At 40.7% G+C, this 16527-nt stretch overlaps 1 long non-coding RNA gene across 1 annotated transcript in view; it reads left to right on the forward strand.

The window, feature by feature from the left end:
- The window catches only part of LOC129059198 (uncharacterized), a 32050-nt gene that overhangs the window by 7161 nt on the left and 8362 nt on the right, over positions 1-16527 (forward strand). The window contains exon 2 of the long non-coding RNA XR_008524921.2: positions 14136-14221. This is a non-coding gene — a long non-coding RNA (uncharacterized LOC129059198). The remainder of the gene's footprint in view (positions 1-14135; positions 14222-16527) is intronic.

Here is a 16527-nt window from a genome sequence, read left to right on the forward strand (position 1 = left end):
TTGAAATGTTTAAGATGGTAAATTTTATGTTTTGGGTATTTTGCCACAATTAGAAAGAAAATATACATGATTAAGACTGTGGAATTTAACATTGTAATGCATTTTTCTCCAGTCATTTTAACAATTAAAATCACCCAGTCAGTGTCAATGGCATGTAACTGATAAGACCTTGGAAAGGAAAATAGAAGAATCTATAAAATCGAATGATTCAAATAAATGTTTCTTTGGAAGCCAATAAAATCATTTTAAAGGGAAAAAACTCTTAAGGAGGAATGACACAGATTACACCGTTCCTAACACACTGGGTACTGAGAATAAGGTTCAATATTTCAGGAAAACATTTGAAAAGAAGTTAATTCCTGCTGTAATCTGCCTTTCATAGAGAATTTTAAGAAAGGTAATACTCTACCTCCTTCAAAACACAGACATGAAATATTCACACACACATTAAGAGAAGCTCTAAAATTCTTGACACTGAAGAGATGAAATGTGGATGTCCTGACACCTTATTTGCACAGTCCATGCCTGTATAGTCTCAATTTGCATTTGCACCTGCAGATGGCTTTTTTCCTGAAGAACAATTTGTATGTTCAGCTATTTATTTTGCATATTTCAATTCACATTTGGCATGCATAGCAGCCTGTGTGACTGTTACTGAGGGGCCAATATTTGCAAGTCTTATCTGTGAACATGAATGTCCCTTGGGCCACATTTGGTTCAGCCATGGAACTTCGTTAAAGGTGGATGGGTGGCCTCTGTGGGTGAGTTAAGAGTGGCTTGGCTGTGGAGGCCTCATCTTCAGTTAGTTGTGCCGAAGTGCCTCTGGGAAGGCTTTTTCTGGGTTATTGAGTAAGCTTTAGTATTTCGGGGAGTGATCTGAGGTGTGGAGGAAGAAAGCAAGCCGGAGCCTCTGTGTCTTTATGATAATGTACTCCTTTCTAGCTTCAGCCTTAGGCCCCAGAGGCAGTTTTTCAGGCAAGCATGGAGCAGTGGGAAGAACAGGCATGGTGAGCTGGCAGCTCTGGGTTTGAATTTGGCTCCCTTGTTTAAGAGCTTTGTGATCTTAGTCCAGTTCACTGACCTTGCTGACCTTCAACCTCTCTATCTTTAAATTGGAAATAAGACTCCACTCACGAGGTTATGATGTGAATGCAGGGAAATCATGTAGGAAAAGCTGGTGAAGTGCCTGGCGTGGAGCATTTGCTCAACAAATGAGAGCTGACGCTGCCATTCTCATTTTATTCCTATGGATTTGAGAAGGATCTGAGGAAAGGGGATACGCTCTTCTGAGTTCGAAAGAGACCCTCAACACCGAGGGATGAGAGAGAGATGAGAGGGTCACAGAGGAAACACCGTTGCTTTGATTTGCCAGTCAGCAGCCAGACAGGTTTGTCTGATTTGCAGCTTTTAATTATCATTCTGATAATTTTAGAATGTGCTGGAAACAAGGTGGTCACCTTCAGAGACCACCCTCTGAAACCAGGTTCATCTCTGACCCTGAATGAAAACTCCAGGGAGGCATCGTTATGATGACTGTCCATAGCTTCGCTGTGTTAAGAGGTGCTCTGCCCTTTTAATTGGACTGAATAGAGTTCCTGAGAAACCTCAGGTTGAATTACTCACGTCTTTGCTGCTAAAATTGCACAAAGATATAAATTTGCTGCTTTACATGAAATCTGCTGGAGAGATTTAAAATTTATCAATCCTCTTAGCTTTGCTGCTTTTAAGAACACCAAAAAATGGCCTGTCTCAGAGAAACCTTGCATATTACAATTCAGTTTTTAGACATGGCAGGAGCTCATTCACAGTGGAATTTATTTCACATTACATTTGGGGCATGCATGAGATTTAAAAGCAATGCTTTTCCTCTAAAGTACTCACTACAAAAGATATATCACACATACTCGGGCTATTTAAGACTCACCAAGGGGAATACCAACAGATTTTTCTCCAAGTGTGCTCTCTGATCAGCTGGGGAAATAAAATCTTTCTTGAAAAGCAACGAATTGAAACAATTCTGGTGCATTAAAGCCTAGGGGTCTGTCCTTGTGTGGTTGGAATTTTTGGCAGCTTTGAATATAGAAGTAGTGTTTATATAGGTGTATGTGTATATGAATGTTATTTTTGCCCCTTTGAATGGTTTTCTGACTTACACACCTTCAGTGTTTTATTAATAAAAATATTTATGGCTCACTGTAATCCCAGCACTTTGGGAGGTTGAGGCGGATGGATCACTTGAGACCAGGAGTTCGAGACCAGCCTGACCAACATGGCGAAACCCTGTCTCTACTAAAACTACAAAAATTAGCTGGGCACGGTGGTGGATGCCTGTAATCCCAGCTACTTGGGAGGCTGAGGCAGGAGAATTGCTTGAACCCAGGAGGCGGAGGTTGTAGTGAGCCGAGATGGTGCCATTGCACTCCAGCCTGGATGACAGAGCAAGACTCCATGTCAAATATATATACATATATATATATATGAAGAAATAAAATGCCATTAGCAATTTTTTTTGGCTTGAATTACTTATGTAGCTGTCAAGAATCCATCAACTGTTTGTAAAAGAATCGATCTAGTACTATTTTTCTTAAAAACAAAATCTGTGGGCTCTTCAGTTGGGATATTCAAGAGTGACAGATTCAGATATGATATGATCTGATTCAAAATTATCATCAAGATTACCCTTTTCCCCTTACTCTTGATTTTGGGCTGAGAAACAGAATCAATAGGATAGACTGTGTGTGTGTGTGTATGTGTGTGTGTGTGTATAGATGAATATATGTATATATGAATATATGTATATAGATGAATATATGTATATATATGAATATATATGTGTGTGTGTGTGTATATATATATATATATATGAAAAGAGAAAGAGAGAGAGAGAGATTGAGAGGGCATTGAATTTCACAGGATAGGATGGCAGGCGGGGATCCCAGGAAGAGTCAATGTAGCTAGAGTCTGAAGGCAGTGTGGAGATGGAATTTCTCCTTCCTTAGGTGTAGGAGATCAGCCAGAGTGGTGGGAGAAAGCCTAACTGAACGTAGGTGATCTCAGTCTTTTTTTGAAGGCCTTTGATTGATTGCATGAGGTTCACCTACTTATAATATGGAGGGTCAGGTACTTTACTCAAGTCTACCGAGTTAAATGGTAATCACATCTAAAAAATGCCTTCACAGAAACATCTACACTGGTGTTTGACCAAAAACTGGGTACCATGACCCAGCCAAGATGATAAAATGAAATTAACCATCACATCATCCTTCTCTGGAAAGTTATCCTGCATAATTGCATAGGTGGTGGCAGGGAGCTGTAGGCTTCCATTGTCCTTATGGTTTAGCAACCCCAGCAAGAGAAAGGGAGTGAGTGCCTCTCTTCTGATTGTCTCACCAGAGTTCCTGGTCTGACCTGTTCACGTGTCTAAATCAAGAACTGGGGCAGGGGGCTGGGGTTTACTGACGGGGCAGGCTGCTGTCACTCCTCTATTGTGCTAGAGAGAAGTGGTCCATCAGCCCCAGCATAGGTCTGGGGAACACTTTCCTCATTGAAAAGGGTGTAGTCCCAGAGGAAGGATGTGGGGAGCACGCTGGGCAGGAAAAGGACTCCCTCCTGTCATCTCTTCAGAGCAAACTGTGGTGCATGAGGCAGGTCCAGCCCACTGCCTATTTTTGTATGGCTCATGAACTAAGACTGGGTTTTCCATTTTTCAATCAGTGAAAGAGAATCAGAAGAATGATATTCCTTGACACACAGAAATTATCTGAAATATAAGTTCGGAGTCCAGAAATGAAATTTTATTGGAACACACTTGTGCCCACTTGTGATGCTTTCTCTAGACGGCTGATTTCACATTGCACAGCAGAGCTGAGGGCTTGTCAGAGACAGCCTGGCCTGAAGAGCCTAAAATATTTACTGTCTCGTCCTCCACAGAGAAGCGTGGCTTGCCGTGTTATCGCATTGCAACCGCAACTGGAATTTGTAATACTAGGTATTTTCAATTCAATTTGGAAGCATCTGTTTAGACACATGCATATTTGTGTATTTATTCTAAAACTGGTTCCTCACGGAGAGTATCAACAATTTCAATCATGGAGAAGGTTCTAAACTGAAATGCTAAATTTCTTTCCATTTCCATCTCCAAGTCCTTCTTTCTACATGTAATTCCTTTCACCATTTTTTTAGTTTTAATTTTTTTTGGTGGCTATAAGCCCTAATTCAATATTATGCTTTCATTTATTTCCCGGTTGGCCAGCATTAAACATCAGCTACATGCTATAATAGATGGGAAACTTAGTTCCTATTCTTTCCTCCTTACAGTTTCTTACAGAACATTTTAAAAATTCAAGCTTATATATTAGCTATATTTATAACGTCATATAATATATACTTAACTCTTTATTTTTGACCTATGGAATTTAGAAATATGCCTTGTCCTCTTGCTCAGTAAAAAAAGAAATTTTGGGCTCCTCTTCGTCTTCCAGCTTCTGCTCTTGTGACTTTAAATGTTGACGATTAATGGCAGTTATGTTCTGTTCTGTAAAATTAATCTCACACTCTTGATCTCTAAGTTAAATTAAATTTTCATCTTATTCAGTGATTGGTGAACCCATTTTATCTCAAGATACGTATCTTTTCTACAGCTATTACTTTGATTATTGCTTCCCATCATTTTTGTTCTCTTTCTCTTTAATTCCTATTGGATATGTTTCCTTGCAATGATATTCTAAACTCTAAAATTTTTCTTGTTCTCTTCTTTCCTTTGGGGCATTTCCTTTACTTTTATTTCACATATTTTTGTTTATTCTTTAATTTCCATAATCTTTAAAAAATTGTTTACCTGCTTCTTTTTATAGAAGCCTATTATGATTTTCTTGTGTGTCTGTCAGAGTTGATCTCCTCTTGTTGAGTCTCGTTGAGGTTACTGCTGGCATTATTTTAATGTTCTCTTTTCCCTCAATTAGCTGTGTTTCCTGCAGTGGGGTTGTTCTGTTTCTCTCCCGTGGTTCTTCTCGTTTGCGTTACTGCTGTTCCTTAAGTGTCTGCTGACCTGCAGCTGTCCCTTCAAATCTGTAGGCCTGGTTCGGGTAACATAGCTCCTCTGCGCTGCAGCTTCCTCCGGCATTTTCTGAGTGGTAGTTCGCTCTGTTCTGACTTGTTCACTAATGTAAAAATAATAATAGAAAATATGGATCCAGTGCTTACGATGTAGCAGACGCTATTCAAAGCAGTTTAGATGAATCATTGTATTTAATCCTCATGAAAATCCTAGCAAATAGGCCTTATTATTCCCATTGTACAGATGACGAAACTGAGGCATAGAGAGGTTAGGTAAGTTGTCTAAAGTCACACAGCTTGTGAATGGCAGACTCAGGTCCTAACCCACGCAGTCTTGCTTGAGCAACCGTACTCCTTCCTCTTACCTGCTGAGCTATATGGATCTGATTCGTGGGCACTTCCAGAAACTTAAAAATTCTTCAGCCTGCTGGTGTCATCCTGCAAGTTCTTGCAATTTTTATTTTGTCTTAATTGACTCCATGTGGTACTTTAAAACTGTTGTTTAAATTTTTTTTTTTTTTGGTAGGAAGGGCCATAAATATCTGTGCTCAGTTTACTGTCCTGGTGAAAGTCTCAGCTGGGCTGACTCTGTTCTTATCATTGTGTTGATCACCCTGAGGGAAGTGGGAGGGGTGGAGGAGGAGAGACAGTGCCAGATTCCCGGGGGGGAACTTTCGGTGGCGGGATTGGCTGATGTGCAAACGTCATATTGCTCCACTGTTCTGTATTTTTTCTATGTTCTTGCGCGTTCTGTCTGCCCTCCCTTCTGTCTTAGTAGTTCCCATACAACCTTCAAAACCAATCTTCTCCAAGAAGCCTTTGCTAATTCTCCAGTCCGAGTCTTGGGCTCTGCTTTTCCTGTGCCTGGTGCACACCTCTATTACACACCCTCTAAAAACGCACTCTCGTGGCCTCCCTGAGAGCCTCAGCATGCGCAGGGCAGGGAAGTACTACCGCCCATGCCCAGCAAGCAAAGGCCCGGCCTTTAGCCATTGTCCATTGTTGTTTTTGTTTCTTTTTCCAGATGAGTGAGTGAAAGCAACTAATAGAAAAGAGGTCGATTTCTTATTTCCAAATACTTTGCAGGAATGGGGTTTATTCAGATAAATAAGATATCTAGTTGTATTGATACAAATCCAGCTGGGCTGTGGCTGAGAAAGTGATCACACATGAAATTCTCTGGGTGTCCTCTGAGTTCTATGCAGAATGGCTGTACCCCTAGGTTTCTGAGTCCAGCCATCTGTGTTATATTGTTGAGTTACAGAAGACTGCCTTGCCAAACCAATCTTTTCTTTTTTCTTTTTTTTTTTTAAGATGGAGTCTCACTCTGTCGCCCAGGCTGGAGTGCAATGGCACTATCTTGGCTCACTGCAACCTCTGCCTCCAAGGTTCAAGCAATTCTCCTGCCTCAGCCTCCTGAGTAGCTGGGACTACAGGCGCCAGCCACCATGTCTGGCTAATTTTTGTGTTTTTAGTAGAGACAAGGTTTCACCATATTGGCCAGGCTGGTCTCAAACTCCTGACCTTGTGATCTGCCCCCCTCGGCCTCCCAAAGTGCTGGGATTACAGGTGTGAGCCACCATGCCCTGACCAAAGCAATCTTTTCTTAACTTGCTACTCTGCATGATTTTTTTTTATCTTGAGAGAAATTTTAAAACATAGTCATGAATGAATAAAAACATGATCTGAATGCTATCGATAATAAAACTTGAAAAGGGAGACAAATTGTTTAGAGTTTTAGAGACACTGAATTGGTTTTAGTTTCTGGGCTTTGAGAAATAGGCCTATACCAACCCTCAAATTGGCTACCAAGGCTTTCCTTGAACCTCCAGCTCTATGACACTGGACATATGAAATAGGCATGTGACATCTGTGGCACTAGCTCGACATCCTATTTTATGATTATGTCTTTAGATCTATTTCTGTCTCTAGACCGACGGCACCAACTCGGTGCCTTTTATCATTGCAACAACCTCCTCAATGCTCCCCCATCCTCCAGCCTCGCTCTCCTCCAGGGTACTCTCCACGTTGCCTGCAAACTCAGCTTTCCAAGCAGAGAATCCATCGCGTGATACCCTTTTCACACATTACATTCTTAGAATAAAGTCCAGACATCACTGCGATGCACCTGAGCCCTCCCAGTCTTGCCTGGTAAAGCTTTCCACTCTCTTCTCTGGTAGTTTCCTGTGGCTGCTGTAACAAATGAGCACACACTCAGTGGCTTAAAACAACACAGATCGCAATCTTGCAGTTCGGTAGCTCGGACATGTGATGTGGATCAGGAGCTTGCAGTTCGGTAGCTCGGACATGTGATGTGGATCAGGATCTTGCAGTTCGGTAGCTCGGACATGTGATGTGGATCAGGATCTTGCAGTTCGGTAGCTCGGACATGTGATGTGGATCAGGATCTTGCAGTTCGGCAGCTCGGACATGTGATGTGGGTCTCACTGGGCTGAAATCAAGGTGTTCTCAGGGCTGCATGTCATTCTGGAGTCTTGAGAAAAAAATCCATTTCCTGGTCCTCTCCTGCTCCTCCGGGGCTGCCTGCGTTCCCTGGCTTGGGGCCCCTTCTTCCACTGTCAAAGCCAGCAATGCAGGTCAGTCCTTCTCACATCACATCTCTCTGGCTTCTTCTGCCTCCTTCTTCTACTTACAAGGACTGTCCTGATTATACTAGGCTGCCCAGATAATCTCCCTATATTTGGGTTAGCTTATAGCAACCCTACTTCCCCTTATGAAACATAACATTTTCACAGGTTCCAGGTCTGGCCCATGGACACAAATGGGGGACCTTACTCTGCTTAACACAATGATACTTCTTGCTACCATGTATTCCTTGCTCTGGTCAAACTAGAAAACCTGCTGCTGCTGCTCAGAGCATCATTCACATTTACGCTTCCTTTGTGCTCACATTGCTGTCTATGTCTGAATTATACCTTCCTCCCATTCTCTATATATTCTTGATGTCTCAATTGTCATTTTCTCCAAAGCCTTTTCTAAGTGGCCCAGGCAGCAACGCTCCCACCGCTACCATCCCATGCTACTTGTTTATATAGTTATCCCCCTTATCCTTGGGGAATAGGTCCCAAGACCCCTCGTCCATTCCTAAAACTGCAGATAGTACCAAGCCTATACATACTATATCTTCTTGTATACACATATACCTAGGATAAGGTTTAACAATAAAATAATAAATAGAACAATTATAACAATATAATGTAATAAAAGTTATGCACATGTGGTCTCACCCTCGGTTGCCTGCCAGTAACTGAAAGGCCAGCAAGCGAAACTGCTGAAGGGGGAGCTGCTACACCACCCACCCCAGGCTGACGGCACTGTGCGCTAGGCTGCCATTCCCATCCCATGTCAATTCCCAGAACTTGCCTTCACTTAATCATTTTTGCATCTTCTCTAATGGCCACCAAAAAATGTGCACATAGGAGGAGCTCAAAAATACATGTGGCCAGGCACGTCCCTGCAGTCCCAGCTACTGAAAAGGTTGAAGCAGGGAGGTGGCTTGAGCCCAGGAGCTCGAGTCCAACCTGGGCAACATAGTGAGGCACTAGTCTCTAAAATGTTTTAAATGTGCTATATGGAATGGATTTTTAAATGTATGAAGTCTCTGGGAGGGAATTATGATCTTCATTTAAATAGTTAAGCTCCTTCTGGTGAATTCTATCTATGGTTCAGAAGTTCTATGTATTGGACAGTTCCATAAATTGCTGCCACTGGGGGATGGGTGGAAAGGAAGCAAAGCTGCAGGCACGGTTTTCGGTCATGAAGGACCTGCCTATCGTGTGTCTCCGGTATTTCCTTACAGAGGCTGAAAGAGGAGACTCCACGTAACCCTGAAGCACTCAGAGTCCCTTCAGCATTACCCCTGGGTTTGCATTCTATTTGAAAACCTCTGAAGTTAGTTTTCTTTTTTTTAATTTTTTCTTTTCATTGCACAAGAAGAAGAAGTTATTTTTCTTACTTGGGAGAACATTCCATTTTTTTGTCTTAACACCAGACTGGTATGTTTTAGGTTTCCAAGAGAGATTTTTGAAATTATTCTACCATTATGATTGATATATATTTTAAAAATGAAGATATAATAAATACACACTTATGATGACAGTTGTTAGTATCTTTTAGTAATTTTTTAAAAACATAAGTTCCCAAAGAATAGGCCATTTTTCTTCTTCTCAAAAATATGAAACATTAAACAAGGATTATTTCTACTTGTTGGACTATTTAAATACAGCTATTCAGGTAAAATTCATAATCCCTCGTCACACAGATGAGAATGATTCTCAGAAAGCTTGAAGGCCTTTCCCTGAGTCTCAGAACAGGTGGGCTGATATCCAGTCTCAGGTCTTTCTAGCTTACAAGCACCTGCTATTTTAGGTATGATGATCCTATGTCCTAACAACACACATAGAAAAGACTCCGCATTTGCTTTCAAAATTAATTATTCTGAATATTACTGAAAATTCATATCTGACGAAGTACAAAATGTATAATATTTGGAATATGGAGTTATATAGATCTGAGTAAGTTGCTCAGACTTTTTGAATTTCAGTTTGTTACAAAAAATTAGAAATTAGAAGCTACCTCTCAATTGGGTAAAGATTAAAACACATAAATCAGCTAATTTATTTCATTATGTTTTATTTCCTACTGAATAGTTTGAAGACATCAGAGACTCTGGTGCCATAAAATCCCCTGCTCAGAAGCAGCATCCCCCACATACTACGAATGAGAACACCAGATGTCCTTCAGTATACAAACATATGTGGGCTGTCATATCCTCACGGGCAAATCACTGTATCACGTGAACACCTAACGGACTGACGGGATCCTTGAAGCGAATTGTTTATAACGAAGAAAGAGAAGAGAGTGATTGGGGGCCTGGAGCCCTGGTGCTTGGAGGAAGCGGATTTTCCCGGGACTGGCACCTGAGTGTCCGTATCAGTCATGGAGGAGTCAGGAGAGAGGCGTCACGGAAGAGGCTGGCGGGGCCGGGAAGGCGCTCTGCCCCGTCTCATGGTCCAGGGACGTCCACTCAGCCTGTGGCTGCTGCCCGTGGCTGGCTCTCTGCGGAGCAGCCAGCGCCCGGTGGAACAGGGCTTTCTGGAAGGTGGCAGGTCTCTGACCATGTCCTCGGTGCCAGCTGGGTCAGGGGCTGCTGTCCACACTTCCCACTTAAGCCGGTATTTAAGGCAGAGGGAGAAGGGAGGAGAAATGAGGAACAGAGGGGAGAGGTTCACATGGGGCAGTTGCTCCTGAGGAAAAAGAAAAGGGGTCCCCAGGCTGTCTCCCATGGCGTCCTTCCTGATGCGCACCCTCCATGCACTACCTGCAACCCCACGTGTGCATAAGAGGACGGACGTCTCTTCCAGCCAGAAGGGAAAGTGCAGAATTTCCACATCTACCTCGCAGCCGTATCTTGTAGAAAATGCCAGCAGGTAATTTGCTAAAAGTTGCCTGAGTTCTCCATGGCCCAGTGGTTTTTATCTGTGAGTTGTGTTCATCTTACAGATGGACTGTCTTTCAGGAATTTGCAGCTATGTCATTTTATTTTAACTTGTATTGTATCATAGAAAAAAAGTCAGATAGGCTCTGACTATCATTTTAAAAGCCTATTTCATCCATGACGTGGCAAAAATTCCCCATTTTTTTCATTTATTTTCTTATTCAGTCATTTCAAAAAAATAAATTATATAACATTTAAAATATTTTAATGTTTCCCATTTTTTTGTCATGCAATCCGTTGCTAGCAAAGTTATGAATAACATGATTCTCTTCAGTATATGAATGTATTCTTCAGTAAACACTGTTGAGCCCTACTCTGTGCCAGGCGTCGGTCCCTGCTATTTTGGAGCTCACTTGAAAGGAACTGTTGAGAGTCCTTGCCTCGCCCCCAACTTCCCCCACCACATGCAGATTAGAGTGAACAGGCTTTACATTTTTTTTTATAATAAACAATCTATGAACAAACATATAAAGCTTTGGTATCTCAATAGCAAATTATATTGCTGCTTCTATGTAAAAATATAGCTTTTCCCATGAAAACAAACAGAGAAATGTGCAAGAAATCTGACAGGAACTTCTTCTGGCTATTTTACCCTTGTTACTGTAGAAACTCCTTATGCTACGCTATTTTTATTGTGGTTATTTTGGCTGAAGTGTCCTCAGGAAACAGCTCAGATTCAATGTGATCAGAACATTTGCTTTCTCCTGTTGCTAGGGCCGTAGTGGATTCACCTGGCATTTTTTTTTTTAAGAGATGGGGTCGCCTAGGCTGGAGTGGAGTCACCCCATCTTGGGTCACTGCAGCCTCAACCTCCCAGCCTCAGGCAATCCTCCCGCCCCAGCCTCCCGAGTAGCTGGGACTTACAGGCACACATCACCACACCCGGCTAACTTTTAAAAAATTGTTTGTAGAGATGGGGGTCTCACTATGTTGCTCAGGCTGGTCTTGAACTTCTGGACCCTAGCCTCCCCACCCTCCCAAAGTGCTGGGATTACAGGCATGAGCCACTGCCCCGGCCAACTTCCCATTTTACAGAGAAGGAAGGTAGGACCCATGAAATGAAGTGAATTGCTCAGCATGGTGCAGCAGTCATGGACAGACGAGGCTGCAGTCCAGCCCTGCTGACCTTTCCTGTGCACTGCGATGTCTGTGACGTTCCACGTGCGACTCTGCAGTGCTCGTGGGGCTTCCAGGCCAATAGCTCTTTTGCTGGGAAAACAGCCGGTTGCATAGGCTGAAACTATTGCAAGGACAATTTGGTAAAATCTTGAAGACCTTAACCAAAATAGTGCTAGTAAATGAGGCTCAAACTCTCCCCATCCATCAGATTTGAAGCTTTTTCATTAAGGCTACTACTGAGCTTTCTTTATTCAGGAAACCTAATCAGCAATAAAAACCCGACTGATCAGTGCAATATGAATTTTACTGCTGTGTGGAGACACGGTTTTATTCTGCCGTCAGGAAAAGTGAGATCTAACTGGGGAATGAGTGACTTTATAATCCTTCCTGCATCTTTCCTGCTGGTCATGAAGGCGCCAATCCAAAGACTGCGTCCTCTTAGATGGGATCTGATTTTTAAACACTTCCGAGATGTCTTATTTTCCTTAGATCCTAGATCTGACATAACCCTAATGCATCTTGCATATTTTTTGGCTCCCTAATGGTTTCTGAGAAATTCCATTCCTTTTTTTTTTTGGCTGAAGTCGTGAAAAGACAAAACGAGGGGGAGGGGAGAGAGACGGACATTTAGAAACTGTATTTTAAATTGCAAACTCAGATTGCTAGGCTGCATTTGTACATGGAGAAGGAAGGGAGGAATGAATCAATAATTCAATGTTAAAACTGGAATCTTGCTTCAATTATGTGGCTATTTTAACCAGAGTTATTTCAATCCGACCATCGATAATGACTCCATCTCCTCCTAGTCCTGAGCCTAGAGGTTAGCTGGGCCTTCACCTGTGCAAAGGTCAGGGTCCTCAGTGTGTTCCCTTCCTCTGGGGCCCTAGATCCTCAGATGGCTTCCTTTGCACTTGATCCAAGTCCACTCACTCTCACACCAGTGGGTCAGAAAATTAGGCTCATTTCTTTTGGAAGCAGTTGTTTCCCATGGCGTAGACATATGCTATGACGCTCTGTTGAATTTCACAGTTCGTTTTGTATCAAGATATTTCTAAGCAGCTCTTCTCTTATTCATATGTTTGTCTACTGGGAAAATCACATGGTCACATCATATTGGTGGAAACTGTTGCTGAGGGGAATACAACTTGATTTCAAATTTTGAAAGATAAATTGGACCATCTAATTAGCCTTGGTCAATGCAAAAATCTTTGGCTAGGAAAGTAACGTTTTCTTCTGATCTGGAGCAGCGAAACAGGTTTTTAAATCAGTGGGAACAAGAGAGGGGAAAGACTTCCAAGTGTGTCCAGAGAAGAAGCAGATTTGTTTTACACAATCAGACTGCAGGGAGAACCTCTGAGAACAGACATGATCATCTCCAGAGACTTTTAAGTTACTCACAGCCAAGTGGAACATAAGGGCTTCTTATTCAGGAAAGGCACTTAACCATCTTCTAATATAATAAACAGACAGGGACATTTTAGCGTTTTACCAAAGAGAAATAAGTAAACGTAACTGTACCTAACTCCGTAATCTGAGCTGATCTGACGTGTACCATGTGACCGTAACATTGGAAGCTGCAAGGGGACCCTTGCAAAATGCGGGTAATGAGAGTCATCTCCGAATGAATGAGCAAGTCTGGGTAAAAAAACCCAAGCACTGAAATATTTAGTGAATGGAAAGGGCCTATGCATGCCCTTCACAAAGTTAGAATCATGGACTAAAATTAGAGTTGAATACAGTAAACCTAAGCTTTGGAAGGTTTTTGATAATGTGATTTTTTTTTTTTTTTTTTTTTTTTTGTGGTACAAAAGCAGCAGTAAGAGCAATAAAAAAAACCATTTCCCTTCTCTGTAGAATCACACCATATTAAGAACATATAAAACCTGTGCTATCAAATTAAAGTGTAAAACTAAGCAACTGGGATTGAGAAATATCATCCAGGAGTTTGAATTTTTAACTAGAAATTAGCTCTAAAGAAGTAAACTGTAAATAAGACAATTGGTATTGAAAAGTCTTTTCAGGGAGTCAGAAGAATTTAACCCTAGTTCCATCTCTATTAAATAGTTTATTTTGTGATTTTTGTCATGCCACTTAATCTTTTTAGGTCCAGGTTTCCTTATCTACAAAATGAGGTCATTAGACCCAGTGCCTTCCAGCTTTAGTATTTCTCTGATTTTGGAAATTTTAAATCAGGCAGATATTGGTTCAAATTTAGAGAATCTGACATAAAAACTTTTGTAGGAGAATAGGGTGAGAAGATTGGCCTAAATTATTCAGAAATCTGCCTTACTATTATACATTATTTTAAACCTATGAAGAGTAAGAAATTGTTATGAATTATTTAACAAAACAAATCTGTACGTAAAATAATTTTGCTGAGTACTGGTGTAAACAGGCTATCTGCTAAATATGGGATAATGACAAATACTCTGCATTTTTACAGATATTGAAAGGTGGAAATATTCTCTCTAACACACTAAGGAGGAATCAAAGGAACTGATCCTAAAACTATGTGTTGTCCAAGCAAAGGTAAGGGGTCAGCACTGTCGTTTCTGCAGCGTCTCAGTCTCATCACAAAAGTGAGAATTTATGGGGAAAAGGAGTTTAAAGTTTCCATTGTAAAGAATGTTCCTTCAAAGATAATTGAAAGGAAATTTTACAAGTGAAAGGGAGGAAATAAAAGCAGAAATGTGATTCTTGAAAGTATAGTTGAAATGTCCCAGTTATTAACCTCTCTGATACTCACTGTTAGTGATTCATGTCATCTCTCAACCTCCACTTTAATAATTGCTTTGTTAGTGCACACTGAAAAGATTCATATTAAGTGATTTTTCCACAAGGGGCTTCTCTTTCTCCTCTTTAGTGAACTGGACTGTAAATATGTGAACATGGAAGCTGTTTTGCCTTTTGTTTTTTTCTGAAACTCAGCAAATAAAGTTGAACTTTGGACATTTCCTTACGTATTTTTCTTCAGCATATGAAAAACTTCCTGGCACAGTTTTCTGTCCAGGGAAAATACATTTTCTCCACTCCTGATGGTTTTTTTCATGTGAAGGGAGATCCATGGCTGTCGTAATCTTTGACTTTCTCCATTCCTGGTGGAATAACTTATCTGATTGCTTGTAAGTTTGGAGAAATCTAGACATGTTGTCTTCATTGTCTCTTAATAGTTAAGTTTGGACATAGAGGGCATATATTTATCTCTGTTCCTTCAAGTTTTACAGGGACTGCCTGTGCTTGAATGAATAAGTCTGTTTAAAACTGGGATTCAATTTTAGGAGGCCCACTTTCCTCCAGATTTAAGCCAATATCCTTCAACCTAAATTTTGTCCATAATCAAGGCAATAATCTGGCCTCATCTACCTTACTCTTTGGTCCTTTTTTTTTTTTTTTTCTTCACAGAACTGTGTTCTGTGGTTAAAAACACAGTTGCAGAAGATGGAGATTTTAAAAAAGTTGGACTCCATTAAACAATTGCTAAGGTGTTATTGTAGTCCTTTCTGAATAATAGGAAAATAGGAGAGATGAAAAAGGTTTACTTGATATCAGATTGTAACATCATTATTGCTCTGCGGCAAACACAGAGTTACATTGCAGGATTTAAGTATTAAATGATATGTTTTTAAGGTCTAAGAAAGGACATTTGCTTCCCGATTGATTGGATTAATATAATGCAATTTAACACACGTTAACTACAGAGTCAGCCAGGCTTGAGTTTAAGTCCTGACTATTACTAACTAGATGGTGTTGGAGACTTTGCTCAAACTGAACTTCAGTTTTTTCCAACAGCAAAATGGGGAATAGAAATCAATTATTAATGAAAAGACGCCTATGAGGAGCGCCATAAACAGTACCCCAAACTCCCCCTCCCACATACGCTCCTTTTCATCACAGAAATAGTGTAAAATATATTTACAAATGGCATGATCATACTTTGGCAAATAGTTTCTCATGAAAACATTTTTGGAAATGATTTCTAATAGAACAAATGTAAAAACAAAGATATTTATATGAAGGGTCTATTTACATAAAATAGAAATTTTTCTAAGTTAATTGAAGGAATTACCATACTTTTTTTTTGGTAAAACTCATCAACATTAAAAACAAAAGTCACCTCCAAACTTAATTATTGCAGAAAAAAGTTGGTTGGAATAATGCTTTCAAGTGTACATCACTTTGATGTTCAAAGACCCCTGATTAGAGTGTCCTTTCTATAACCAATCTTGTTCCTTAAAACATCTTGAATGATTTGATCTCAGATCCCCTGAAGGAACTGCTGAGATCATCTGCACCAATCCTAAAAAAAAAAAAATCTCTCATGCCCCAACCCTTAGCAAAGCTAGTTTCTTGTGGGACTCTTAATCCCTTTTATCCTGCTTGACGCAGAGGTGCTCACCTGCTGTGCATCAGAAACACTATGGATACTTCTTGAAAGTGCCTGCAACAGAGATACTGATGCATCTGTTGTGGGGTGGGCCCTAGGTATCAGTAATTTAAAAAGTTTTTTAAATTAGGCCCAGATAATTCTGATTGCTTGTAAATGGCAAAGGTTGAGAAGCACTGCTGGAAGCTTTTGAGCTCCTGTTGGGTAAGTTCAAGCGACAGGAGAATCTCATAGTGATCATAAAACAACACTCTGAATTCTTGGAGAAACCCAGACTCATCTTATTTGACTAATTTCCTTAATGTGTACCCCAAAACTGTCCTAGCACGTTCACAGGTACACCAGGTAATGCTATTCTAATTGAGCACCCAAGAGTCTCATTTAGAACTAACTTTTTTTCTGTTATGTAAACAATAATGTAATCCTGACTCAATCTGATACATTTATTTTA

This window comes from Pongo abelii, chromosome 3, assembly GCF_028885655.2.
Source record: "Pongo abelii isolate AG06213 chromosome 3, NHGRI_mPonAbe1-v2.0_pri, whole genome shotgun sequence".
NCBI lineage: Eukaryota > Metazoa > Chordata > Mammalia > Primates > Hominidae > Pongo > Pongo abelii.